At 45.1% G+C, this 14,222-nt stretch overlaps 1 protein-coding gene across 2 annotated transcripts in view; it reads left to right on the top strand.

The window, feature by feature from the left end:
• The window catches only part of LOC126235920 (adenylyl cyclase 78C-like), a 751,097-nt gene that overhangs the window by 412,505 nt on the left and 324,370 nt on the right, over positions 1-14,222 (top strand). The gene's annotated exons all lie outside the window — the stretch shown is intronic.

Here is a 14,222-nt window from a genome sequence, read left to right on the forward strand (position 1 = left end):
CTCTTTGAATTACTGTTGCAACTTATTTCAAAATGCTTCACGATACAATCTAGGGTCCTCTCTGCCAGCGGCGTCCAATGCAGCGTCCTGACAATTAATAACATTGTTTTCACAAATGAAAAGCCTTTTACGTTAAAAAACAAATGTAGGTATGGAGAACGTCATTCACTTAAATAACGAAATTTGACTTGGACGTTTCTACGACGTAAATCTGTCAGGAAGTTGAGGGTATTTTCTGAGACCCTTTTCAATGTTCAAAAATCTCCAACTCTTCTAAAATATTTAGAACATTACGTTTTTTCTCCCGGTAAAGTATTTGAAGATTGGTGGAAATATCAGAGACCGTGTGTCCCATCTCCTAAAAGTGAGCGATCAAAGCTGACTTTGTAATGGAATTAGCTGTATGCTCCCTAAATTTTACATCAAAACGTCCCTCCGTTTGCTATGTATTTTGAAGGACAGGCTGTAGCAAGAAATACTGCACACACCAGGAACTTTAAATTGCCGCTTTTTGATTCCTCTCTATGTCTACATTTTTGGCTGTTATTTTTGGTTATAAAATAAGCTGATATTGGACCCTTTCCAGCCAGCTGTTTACCTACTTTTTTTTAGATAAGTTTCCATAGGAACGAAACTTGTAGTAACTCACATATTTAACAACAGTATCACGTAGAGGGATGAAGGTACTCGCCGTGTAATTTCTGTGCTGCATCTGAGGGAGACTCTTTTTTCTTCTTTACAATATTATTATTAGTTCTATGGACGGCGTCTACTTCACAGCCATTGCAGTCTGTCCACACTTCGCCTTTATGACAGCCTGAGCTCTGTTGTGGATACTTTCAGTGACATGTCTGAGTGTCTATAGAGGAATGGCAGTCCATTCTTCCTCAAGATCCAAAACCAGAGAAGGGTGAGGTATTGGACGCTGGGGTCTGGAACTCAATTGACGTTCTAGCTCATTCTGTAGGTATTCCATTGGGTTCAGGTTGCGGCTTTGGCAGGCCAATCCATCACAGGGATATTTTTCTCCAAATACCACGCCAACACAGATGCTGCTTTAATAACAGGGTGCACTGTCATGCTGAACACAGAAGCTGCTACAATGGCCGGCTGCATTGTCATGCTGTAATGTTCCTCTACTGTAAGCAGTGCGCAGTACTGTAAAATGTACCCATACCCTTTTGCATTTAGCGTTAACTGTACTGTAACACCATCTCCTCCATATTTCAATGTTAGCAATGCACATAATGTCCGCCCCCGGTAGCTAAGTGGTCAGCGCGACAGAATGTCAATCCTCAGGGCCCAGGTTCGATTCCCGGCTGGGTCGGAGATTTTCTCCACTCAGGGACTGGGGCCGACCGGAGTGGCCGTGCGGTTCTAGGTGCTACAGTCTGGAGCCGGGCGACCGCTACGGTAGCAGGTTCGAATCCTGCCTCGGGCATGGATGTGTGTGATGTCCTTAGGTTAGTTAGGTTTAATTAGTTCTAAGTTCTAGGCGACTGATGACCACAGACGTTAAGTCGCATAGTGCTCAGAGCCATTTGAACCATTTTCAGGGACTGGGTGTTGTGTTGTCTTGTCCTGATCACCGTCATTTCATTTCCGTCTACGCGCAAGTCGGCTAAGTGGCGTCAAATCGAAAGACTTGCACCCGGTGAACAGTCTACCTGATGGGAGGCCCTAGTCACACGACATTTTATTTTTACTGCACATAATGGCAGGTAACGCTTTGCAGGCATTCGACAAACCCAAAGCCTTGCATTGGATTGCCATAATGTATACCATGACACATCACTCCAAATCACTCTTTTCCGATCATCCACTGCCTAGTGGCGTCACTATTTACACCACCCCAAGCGTCGGTTAGCGAGGACTACAGAAATGTGTGGCTCCGTGGAGTTTCTCGAGCAGTGTGCCACATTCTTTTCATCTCTGTAGCCACAATCATTGCAAAGTTTATAGAAAAAGTCACTGTGCTACACGGACTGCTGGCAGCACTTCCGAAATCACTAGTGATTCCTTCCACTGATTTCATGCGACTTTTTACAACAACTGCCTACCACAATGCTTGACACTCCTTGTATGAAAGCCTTTGAAGTCTGCCTGCTCTAGTTGTAGCTGTGGTTGATTCTTCGTGTTTCCACTTCACGGTCACAGCACTAACAATCCTCCTGGGTTAATGCTGTAGCGGCCCCTTATCACTTAGAGGGCCCGCATAACAGACAAGCAAGGTGGTCTAGCGACCTCCCTTCAAGAGGACATGTCAAAACATCGCCAGTGAATGTAAACATCAACAGACCTTCTGCATAAACACGGCACTATTTTGTGAAAAGCCATGTGACAGAGATCTACCAATTGGAACTAATGTGATTAAGTGTAGCACTCAGCAGAATCGCTGTTATAGGCACTCCAGCAGAGTCAGACCGGCAGTGTGTGCCTACAGCTAGGACAGCTAAGTCCATTACCTGTAGACACTCGCTGTAGTCTTCTGTAGAAATTTGTGTCTTGTTGGGCGTAATGCCACTTTCGATTGTATAGTGCAGTATTTTGGTTGTTATTATTTCTTTTCATTGTCTTGTAACTTTTATCTGACTTTTGCCACCACAAGAATTATTATGTTCCTTGTTGTTCTTTAGGCTGGAAATAAGTGCACGCCGGTAAGGCGCTTTTGTTAAATAAAGTGTGTTCAAACTTGATCGTTAGTTCTTACCTGCCGAACGCAGGATGGATTTTTTACTCATGGATTTTTTACTCATGTGACATCAAAGGACTAGTCTAGATTGTAAGTCGCTGAGCTCTCCTAACCGACACAATTTGCTGTTACTGCTTCTCTACATACAACTCAATACTCCCAGCCTCCTTTTATAATGGAGTGCCCTCCGCTCCTGACAGCTAGTGGTACATTCCTTATTACTTACGACTATCCAGATACTTTTTATCTGTTAGTGTACAATGAAAGCAGCTGTGGATTTAAAATTTACTGTCATTGACTCTTTGGCTTAAATAATTACGTTGAGTTCATTTAATCACTAACCATCCTCTTCAGCATTAGGAACATTAACTAAGCCAAGTTAAGTTGAAGTCACACACTTTCCGATTTCTTCGCTGATTGTCTGCCATTTTATGGTAATAACTCCACATCGCTACATTTCCGATCCGTGGTTATGTAGCAAATTCTGCTTTCTTCTCTGTACCCTTTGTATAACGCATTACACAATCTACAACAGGCCGGAGCTATAATCGAGCCAATTTTCTGGTGATAACGCACTTCCACAAACACACGAATTTCAGTTTTATCGAACCAGCCACCATCACTGTGCTGCCCTAACGAAATGATGCGAATACTATGTTAATAGCCTGTAATAACCAGCTGATGGAATCGCTTCACTTTAAATAAATTTAGCTGCTAATACGACAATTATTCCAGAACCTTTTTTCTTTATTCCCAGATATTAACTGCAGCGCAAATAGGAGGTAACACGTGCATCTAATTGCACCGCTAGAAGCATAAATTGACACGTATAGATTACAGATTATTGTTGTTTCCAATTGCCACCGCGATCGAAGGCCTGCACGTATCAACCACAGTGATTTGATAGGAATGCGAGAAGCGTACAGTTTCTGATTAGTAGACTTTGCCCCAAGGAGTATAGCGCCAAATTTCACAGTAAATTGACAATAACAGTTTTGCACTTAGTCGGATTTTCGTTTTTGTTGCCACCTATTACCAGGCACATCCTGTGTTTCTGTGATGAGATAAACATTCAGGACTACCAGTGAGAGTAAAACGTTCAAGTTTTGTACAAGGAACCTTCACCCAGAAGTGAATCAGTGGAAAATTATAAGAGAAACGAGAGTAACGATGATAAATTTCGAAATACACTTACCTCTACACTCTGCAGGCCACGTTATAGTGTATAGGAGGGGAAACTTTGTGTCCCATTATCACTGTCACTTAACTGTTGCTGAACGATTGTTGATAAGCCTCCGTCCGAGCTCGAATATATCTATTTTGCCTTAATGGTCTTTTTGCGGGCATTACATAGGTGGAAGCAATATACTAGTTGAGTCTTTTAGGAACGTAGCTCTCGGAATATAAACAGAACACTGTGATGCACAACACATCTTCTGCAGCGTCAGCCATTGGAGGTGAATTAGCGTCTCCATGACATTTTCATGCTTACTAAACGAACCTGGGACAAAACGCTCTGCTCTTCTTTGGATCTTCTCTATTACCTGCACCAGTCCTTTCTCGTACGGACCAGACCGGCGAGAAATATTCAAGTTTCGGTTGAAAGAAAATTTTGTATCTTCTTCTGAGTGGACTTCATTTCCTAAGGATTTTTACAATGAATCTCAGTCTGGTATCTGCTTTTCCTGCGATCAGTTTTGTGTTGTCCTTGCACTTTAAATCACTGCATATCCATACTTATACACTGACGGGAAAAGAATTATAGCACCAAGAAGGAGTTGCGTGACATAAAAGAAAGTCGGTAGGCGTTACTGCATCGGTAGAATGATGTGAAATCAGCCCAGTCGCTTAAGGATGACGCTGGCAGCGCCACTGTAAGAATGTAAATCAGGTTTGCTTAAAATACACGCTGTAATGGTCGTGAGCGTTAACTACTTTTGAGACCGGACGTGGTGAGTTGATATTAGTCAAGAATGCCTTTAAGGTGACAAAGACTCCATTACCTGAGTTTGAACGAGGTCGTGTACTAAGGCTACGATAAGCTGGATGTTCGGGCTGCGATACTGGAGAAAGACGTGGCAGGAATGTAACTGCTGAACATGACTGGTGGTAGTGGTAGTCACGAAAGTCTACGGTCGCAAGAAGACCGGTCTCTGGATGGCCACGTGGCACTACCGAGAGGTAAGATCATCCTGCGCGCCGTACGGTTCTGGCGCGTCGTACTGCATCTGCAGCAGCAATTTGAACAGCAGTTGGCACCACAGTGACACAATGAACTGTTACAAATCGGTAAGTTCAGGTAGAGCTCCGAGCCAGACGCCCTGTAGCATGCAGTCCACTGAGCCCAAACCACCACCATTTGCGACTTCAGTGATGTCAAGCGAGAGCTCATTGGGAGTCACACTGGAGATCTGTTGTGTTTTCTGATGAAAGCTGGTCCTGCCTCGATGGCAGTGATGGCCATGTGTTGGTTACAAGGACGCCAGTTGAGGGCCTACAACCAATCTCTGCGTGATAGACGCTCATTGGGAGTCACACTGGAGATCTGTTGTGTTTTCTGATGAAAGCTGGTTCTGCCCCGATGGCAGTGATGGCCATGTGTTGGTTACAAGGACGCCAGTTGAGGGCCTACAACCAATCTCTGCGTGATAGACGCTCATTGGGAGTCACACTGGAGATCTGTTGTGTTTTCTGATGAAAGCTGGTTCTGCCCCGATGGCAGTGATGGCCATGTGTTGGTTACAAGGACGCCAGTTGAGGGCCTACAACCAATCTCTGCGTGATAGACGCTCATTGGGAGTCACACTGGAGATCTGTTGTGTTTTCTGATGAAAGCTGGTTCTGCCCCGATGGCAGTGATGGCCATGTGTTGGTTACAAGGACGCCAGTTGAGGGCCTACAACCAATCTCTGCGTGATAGACGCTCATTGGGAGTCACACTGGAGATCTGTTGTGTTTTCTGATGAAAGCTGATTCTGCCCCGATGGCAGTGATGGCCATGTGTTGGTTACAAGGACGCCAGTTGAGGGCCTACAACCAATCTCTGCGTGATAGACGCTCATTGGGAGTCACACTGGAGATCTGTTGTGTTTTCTGATGAAAGCTGGTTCTGCCCCGATGGCAGTGATGGCCATGTGTTGGTTACAAGGACGCCAGTTGAGGGCCTACAACCAATCTCTGCGTGATAGACGCTCATTGGAAGTCACACTGGAGATCTGTTGTGTTTTCTGATGAAAGCTGGTTCTGCCTCGATGGCAGTGATGGCCATGTGTTGGTTACAAGGACGCCAGTTGAGGGCCTACAACCAATCTCTGCGTGATAGACGCTCATTGGGAGTCACACTGGAGATCTGTTGTGTTTTCTGATGAAAGCTGGTTCTGCCCCGATGGCAGTGATGGCCATGTGTTGGTTACAAGGACGCCAGTTGAGGGCCTACAACCAATCTCTGCGTGATAGACGCTCATTGGGAGTCACACTGGAGATCTGTTGTGTTTTCTGATGAAAGCTGGTTCTGCCCCGATGGCAGTGATGGCCATGTGTTGGTTACAAGGACGCCAGTTGAGGGCCTACAACCAATCTCTGCGTGATAGACGCTCATTGGGAGTCACACTGGAGATCTGTTGTGTTTTCTGATGAAAGCTGGTTCTGCCTCGATGGCAGTGATGGCCATGTGTTGGTTACAAGGACGCCAGTTGAGGGCCTACAACCAATCTCTGCGTGATAGACGCTCATTGGGAGTCACACTGGAGATCTGTTGTGTTTTCTGATGAAAGCTGGTTCTGCCCCGATGGCAGTGATGGCCATGTGTTGGTTACAAGGACGCCAGTTGAGGGCCTACAACCAATCTCTGCGTGATAGACGCTCATTGGGAGTCACACTGGAGATCTGTTGTGTTTTCTGATGAAAGCTGGTTCTGCCCCGATGGCAGTGATGGCCATGTGTTGGTTACAAGGACGCCAGTTGAGGGCCTACAACCAATCTCTGCGTGATAGACGCTCATTGGGAGTCACACTGGAGATCTGTTGTGTTTTCTGATGAAAGCTGGTTCTGCCCCGATGGCAGTGATGGCCATGTGTTGGTTACAAGGACGCCAGTTGAGGGCCTACAACCAATCTCTGCGTGATAGACGCTCATTGGGAGTCACACTGGAGATCTGTTGTGTTTTCTGATGAAAGCTGGTTCTGCCTCGATGGCAGTGATGGCCATGTGTTGGTTACAAGGATGCCAGTTGAGGGCCTACAACCAATCTCTGCGTGATAGACGCTCATTGGGAGTCACACTGGAGATCTGTTGTGTTTTCTGATGAAAGCTGGTTCTGCCCCGATGGCAGTGATGGCCATGTGTTGGTTACAAGGACGCCAGTTGAGGGCCTACAACCAATCTCTGCGTGATAGACGCTCATTGGGAGTCACACTGGAGATCTGTTGTGTTTTCTGATGAAAGCTGGTTCTGCCCCGATGGCAGTGATGGCCATGTGTTGGTTACAAGGACGCCAGTTGAGGGCCTACAACCAATCTCTGCGTGATAGACGCTCATTGGGAGTCACACTGGAGATCTGATGTGTTTTCTGATGAAAGCTGGTTCTGCCTCGATGGCAGTGATGGCATGTGTTGGTTACAAGGACGCCAGTTGAGGGCCTACAACCAATCTCAGCGTAATAGACGGACTAGACTCACATCTGGACTTATCGTATGGGCTGCGATTTCGTATGACAGCAGGAGCACTGTCGTTGATTATCCCACGCACCCGGACTGCAAATTTGTACGTAGACAGCTGATTTGATATGTTGTGCTGCCATTCATGGAAAGCACTCCAGGAGGTGCTTTCCAACAGGATATCGCTCGTCCACATACCGCTTTTATCACACAACATGCTCTACAGAGTGTCTACATGTTGCCTTGGCGCGCTCAATCACCAGATCTGTCTCCAATCGAGCACATACGAGAGACGTCATCGAACGACAACTCCAGCATCGTCCACATCTACATTTACATCCATACTCCGCAAGCCACCTGACGGTGTGTGGCGGAGGGTACCTTGAGTACCTCTATCGGTTCTCCCTTCTATTCCAGTCTGGTATTGTTCGTGGAAAGAAAGATTGTAGGTATGCCTCTGTGTGGGCTCTAATCTTCTCTGATTTTATCCTCATGGTCTCTTCGCGAGATATACGTAGGAGGGAGCAATATACAGTTTGACTCCTCGGTGAAGGTATGTTCTCGAAACTTCAACAAAAGCCCGTACCGAGCTAATGAGCGTTTCTCCTGCAAAGTCTTCCACTGGAGTTTATCTATCATCTCCGTAACGCTTACGCGATTATTAAATGATCCTGTACCGAAGCGCGCTGCTCTCCGTTCGATCTTCTCTATCTCTTTTATCAACCCTATCTGGTACGGATCCCACACTGGTGAGCAATATTCAAGCAGTGGGCGAATAAGTGTACTGTAACCTACTTCCTTTGTTTTCGGATTGCATTTCCTTAGGATTCTTCCAATGAATCTCAGTCTGGCATCTGCTTAACCGACGATCAACTTTATATGATCATTCCATTTTAAATCACCCCTAATGCTTATTCCCAGATAATTTATGGAATTAACTGCGTCCAGTTGCTGACCTGCTATATTGTAGCTAAATGATAAAGGATCTTTCTTTCAAAGTATTCGCAGTACATTACACTTGTCTACATTGAGATTGAGTTGCCATTCCCTGCGCCATGTATCAGTTCGTTGCAGATCTTCCCGCATTTCAGTAAAATATTCCATCGTTACAACCTCTCGATATACCACAACCGGGATTACGTGTCCCCGTATTAACCGACCATTTGTAACAGGCGTGGAACTCCAGCCTTCTGACATCCGGTACCCGTAAAACACAATGCATGCATGTTTGCATGCTTGCATTCACCATTATGGCCCTTACGCCGGTTACTCTACCACCATTTCACATTTGTAATGGCTTATCTCATGTTGTGGTGTTGTAACCTAATCACTTAAATATGTTAAAAAATGTATTCCCGAAATTTAATTGCTCTACATTACTTTTTTGGTGTTGAAATTTTTTTCCCTCAGTGTATTTTATGGAAGTGACCATTGCCAGTGATTATTCTGCAAGTGTGTAGTCATAGAATAAGGGTTGTGCAATGCGTTACGTTTGTTTATGCTGAGAGCCAACTGCCAATCACTGCACCATGTGTCGAACCTCTGTAGGTCTTCTTGCATTTCGTTTCAATTTTCTAGCGTAACAACTACACTGTTAACAACAACATTACCCGTGAACACCCTCGTGGTGCTTCCGAAGCTTTTCATTAGGTAATTTACGTATATTATGAAAAGTAATGCTCCTTTAACACTCCCTTGTTTAGGCCAAAGCTAATTTTTCGTCTGAAGATTTCTATCCGTTAAGAACGACACGTTATGCTCTGTTTGCTAGGAGCTCTTCAGTGCAATCACGCAGCTGATCCGATATTCCGTACGCCCTGTTTTGTTCATTAGGCGGCACTGTGGAACTGCGTCAAAAACTTAATAGAAGTCAAGGAACACAGCCTCCACCTGGGCGTCAGTATCCACTAGTTTCTGGATCTCGTGGACGGAGAGAACGGGCTGAGTTTCACAAAACGGTTGTGCACGGACGGCACTCAAACGTACGGGGGATAAAAGAAATTTTTTAAATTTTTATTCTGTCTTGGGCTATTTGAATTGGATTGCTTCCTATGGGAAGTCGATCTCTTAGCTAGAACACGGTTCCAGCGCCTGATGCCAAGTTTAACATCACTCCCAGCCGTAGCACAGACGCGTCGCCCTCTTGGTTGCTGGCTTCCGACTTGTTAAGACGTCTTCCTCCTTCACTGTAACGAAAGCACCGTAGCGACCACCTCCAGCCGTAGGTCACGTCTTGCCTATGTGATCCATATGTATCCCGTTTGGTGAAATAAGTCACCACAGTGTTTTTACTGAAAACAGACTGTTCTCTTTTACCCGCAAAATCAACTTGGATGACTATCTGACAAGCACATCCTGACTCCCTCCCGCACAGTTGTTCATTAGTCGCATGTTGATTTCTATAGAGGAGATTTCCGTTCCCCAGAAATGTATTCCAAAATTCTACAGCGGACTGAACCAACGAATAGGGCTTTAGTTGTGCGCATCTGTTCCAAGACCCTTCTCGATAAAGGGGAATGAATTAATTTTTAATGTCGTGTGACTAGGGCCTCCCGTCGGGTAGACCGTTCGCCTGGTGCAAGTCTTTCGATTTGCGCGTCGATGGGGATGAAATGATGATGATTAGGACAACACAACAGCCAGTCCCTGAGAGGAGAAAATCCCCGACCCAGCCGGGAATCGAACCCGGGCCCTTAGGATTGACATTCTGTCGCGCTGACCACTCAGCTACCGTGGGTGGACGCAGAGGGGAATGACCTGCGCATTTATTCAATAACCAGGAGCGCTTCGATTCTCTTGTGACTTACAACACAAAGCTGCTAGAAAAGGAGCAAAAGCGACTTCTTTTACATTATACAGGATCGTCTAGGTATCCCACCAGGTACAGTCACCATTCCTCCGCTGAGCAGTTTCGGTTGTTTCTATCTGGCGGTAACTTTTATCGACATCCTATCTCTGTTGGTCCATCATGGACAGGGGAAATCGGCTGGTTGAGTAATTGTCAGTGTCAATGAAATTCACCAACAGCCGTGTTACTTACGATGTTATTTTATTCTATTTTGAAGGCTACCAGTTTCAGCATTTCATTATGCCATTTTCAGACCCCATATGCCTCTCTCTAAATTAACGAAAATGTCATTTAGAGCCATAAAACCCTGCATGTCGTGAATTCAACCGTTACACTTGTGCTTCATTCGAAGCGTTGATCTAAGTCTTCGAATGAAGCAGAAGTGTAACGATTCAATTTACGACATCCGGAGATTTAGGGCACTGTACGACAATTGGGGCATAGTGAAATGCTGAAACTGGTAGCCTCAAAAATGAAATAAAATGACATCTTAAGTTTCACGGCTGTTGGTGAATTTCATTGACACTGACAATGTATCGACATCTGTAAAGCCATTTTTGTAACTACTTCATTTATTTGCATAACGTTTACAGCTTGATCCATCGGAATAGTTGTTCAAAGTGACGTCCCTCAGCTTTTTATGCAGACGTGCCATAGTCGCACATAGTTTTGTTTTGCCCGGACAAACGACCTTGTGTGGTCCAGACGAAGTCACATGTAAAGAGAATTCCTTATCAGGAGATGGTTTTCAGTCACAACAAATGTATAGAATTTTCACGTGACCCTATAATATGAAAGTGGTTGTGTCGGAGCGTGAACGATATGAGCACGAAAATCCGCTGTGGTCTCAGGCATGTTAAGTTTGTGATATAAGAGTTTATAAGACAGCTACAGGTGTCTGAAGATGGTGCTTCTTAAACAGTTTCTATTGACTGCAAGACAAAACCATTTTTACATCGATAAAACCGAGCACGCTCACAGCCCAACATTAGAGGCTCGTGAGATACATTACCAGTTTCTCGCAGCTTCTTACGATGCGCCGCAGTGAGGTATGTAAGTATCTGGACAAACACACGGTTGAAAAGCATTACTTCCACACATATATCTCTCAGACATATCAAAGCTGGCATAGTAACTTACAAATTGGCAGGACTGGGCACCATTGATTTTAAGATTGCAGCTGCCTAATCATGATGCAATCCACAATGCTGTCATAGGGTTTTCAGCCAGAATCTGGGCACACAAACTGCCATATAATCGATAAAAGGCAATTCCTAGACGATTTGTTGTGGGCCGCATCAAACTATCAAACTAGTCAGGGGACTGATGACTAAAAGAAAAAAAGGACAGTCCTAAGGTATACATAGAGAAGCGTGCTGCAGAGACTCAGCGGAGCCTCTGGGACAACACTAGTAGTGGCACTTTTAGTCATACTAGGCGCTGGGTGCAATAGATACGGAGGTTCTCCTTATTGACTTCGCAGAGGAACTCTTCCCAAAGCGAGAGAAAGTATTGTATTGGGATTAACAACCAAACTGGAACAAAAATTATAGAAAAGCGTGAGTGGCAAAGAGCTCGGAAAAATATAATAACAGGTCGCTGAGTATATGACAGATTTTCAAACATCAAGGAGAGCATGCGTATGAATCATACAAATCTATCTAGAGGCGCTGTCTGAAAGGCCATGGACCATACCCTGGATTTTTGTATGGGATAAGAAAATGTCAGACAAATATTTTTGCATGTGGTGAGATTGGTATACGATACAACGCAGTACTTGAGTGCCCTACCTACGTAGATAAACAATAGGCATTAGTACACTATGTAAAATTGTTACTTGAATGAAGTAGCAAATAAGGTATTCAGGAGGGAATTTAGAAAGTATTTAGAAAATAAAAGCACTCAGTTGTGCTTTATAATAATGAATACTGTGAGTGTAGTGAATAATGCCGAGTATTCGCTGACACCGGAATTAATCCCAACAGAGGATGGCCAGAATCAGTGTGCAGGTGGCCAACAACGAGGAAGCTACGACAGAACCAGCAGAATGAATGACAACTTGTAGATTACTTATCACGGTCTCCTATCAAGAGCAGGCTGCGCGAGATGGTGAGGCGAATCCGTTAAGTCCCACTGGTTGACCACAATCGATCTGCGGACGACGGCTCTTGCTTGTCTATTGGCCTCATCTCGGGGCTGACGTGCGGTGTGTTTGGGATTATTTGGCGTTAGTATAGGCTTCCTAAAACTCCGGATCTAGAGACTTAGCATGTTGTTCCGAGCATTTGGGTACTCATTTACACAGACGTAATTAGTGCTAGCATAGGTCGCAGATGTATAATTCCGAAACAGAAGCTTCCTGAAGAATATAACATCGTTAATCCTAAAGTAACCTAGTGATTAAGATCAGGACTGCCACTAGGCCATCTGCTGCGATGGTAGTGTAGACGATCAGCTCATTTAGCACCAAGGTTTATGGTTTTATCATTTTTTATAGAGGGTTTCCATAATTATATTTCCAGTTTCAAAATGCTGTAGCCGGCCGCGGTGGCCGACCGGTTCTAGGTGCTTCAGACCGGAACCGCGCGAATGCTACGGTCGCAGGTTCGAATCCTGCCTCCTGCATGGATGTGTGTGATGTCCTTAGGTTAGTTAGGTTTAAGTAGTTGTAAGTTCTAGGGGACTGATGACCTCAGATGTTAAGTCCCATAGTGCTCAGGGCCATTTGAACCATTTGAACCATCAAAACGCTGTAGGAAGAGAACCACTGCTCAGAATGACGTCATACTCGTATTGGAACAGCATATTATTGACGCACGGGGAAACGTCACGGAACAAAAAGTTACCGAAAATTTTCCCAATACATGGCGCAGTAAACGTGTTAAAGTAAATGGGGTCGGCTACAAATGACAGATGAATCTTAACATGATGGCTATATTTGAGTTGCACAGTGCACCACCCATGCTGTTCAACGTGCATGACTGCACAAGTTTGGCAGTCAACAGTTGCAACACTGTTAGCTAAGACTAATCATCACGACAAGATCGTACGGCAGGGTCATACCACACCGGATGAGTAAAATCGGTTTTTAATTGTACTGGTTCCAAAAGCCACATAAATAGCAAAATAACATCGGTTTCTAATTTTCCTGAAACTGGAAGAACGTATCTTCATTATGCAGTCCACCGTTTTCGGACACAAGTTGAAATCGAGAAACAGCATGTTCCACAACAGACCGGAGTGTCTTGGAAGTCACGTTGAGAATGCGTTGCGCAATGCGTGCCTTCAATTAAGCTACGTTCATAGGTAGAGCACTGAAAACAACATCTTTCAGATAGTGCCACAGGGAAAAGTCACTCGGATTAAGATCAGGAGATATGAACAGCCTGGCTGTAGGAAAATTACGGCTGATAATTCAAGCATTTCCGAAATGCCTTTGCAGCAGCCGCTTCAGCCAGTGGGCTGTGCAATGTACAGAATAGAGCCTCTTGCATGAAAATTATGCTGCCCATACATCCGCGCTGGTAAATAGTTGGAATGACGTTGGTGCCCAAAAGACTTTCACAGCGTTTGCCAATGGCGATACAGGTAACAGGACCCCTAGGACTCATCAACTCGAAAGAACACGGTCCTACGATAAACGATGCCGTCAACTCGCACACCACAGTCTTCTTTGCAGAATCAAATAGTACCGGTTGATGTGCGTGCGGTTTCCCGTTGCCCATATTCTGCAATTCTGCGTATTGACATCTCCTTGGAGACGGAAATGATCATCTGTCCACAGAATGCTGCATGGTCACTCATTGTCCATTTCCAAGCGAGCAAGAAATTCCAGAGCGAGCGTTTGTCTTGATGGCAGGTCAGCAGGAAGCAACTCCTGAACCTGGGTAACTACGTGAGGATAGCATGGCAGGGTGTTTCGTAGGATTTTATGCATCGTGCTCGCAGGCTTGTCCAACGTGCGGGCGATTCCTCGGGCACTGCATATTTATCACCACCGGTCGACACCTCCTGCACTGCTGTGGCC

The sequence above is a fragment of the Schistocerca nitens genome, chromosome 2, assembly GCF_023898315.1.
Source record: "Schistocerca nitens isolate TAMUIC-IGC-003100 chromosome 2, iqSchNite1.1, whole genome shotgun sequence".
Classification (NCBI taxonomy): Eukaryota; Metazoa; Arthropoda; class Insecta; order Orthoptera; family Acrididae; genus Schistocerca; species Schistocerca nitens.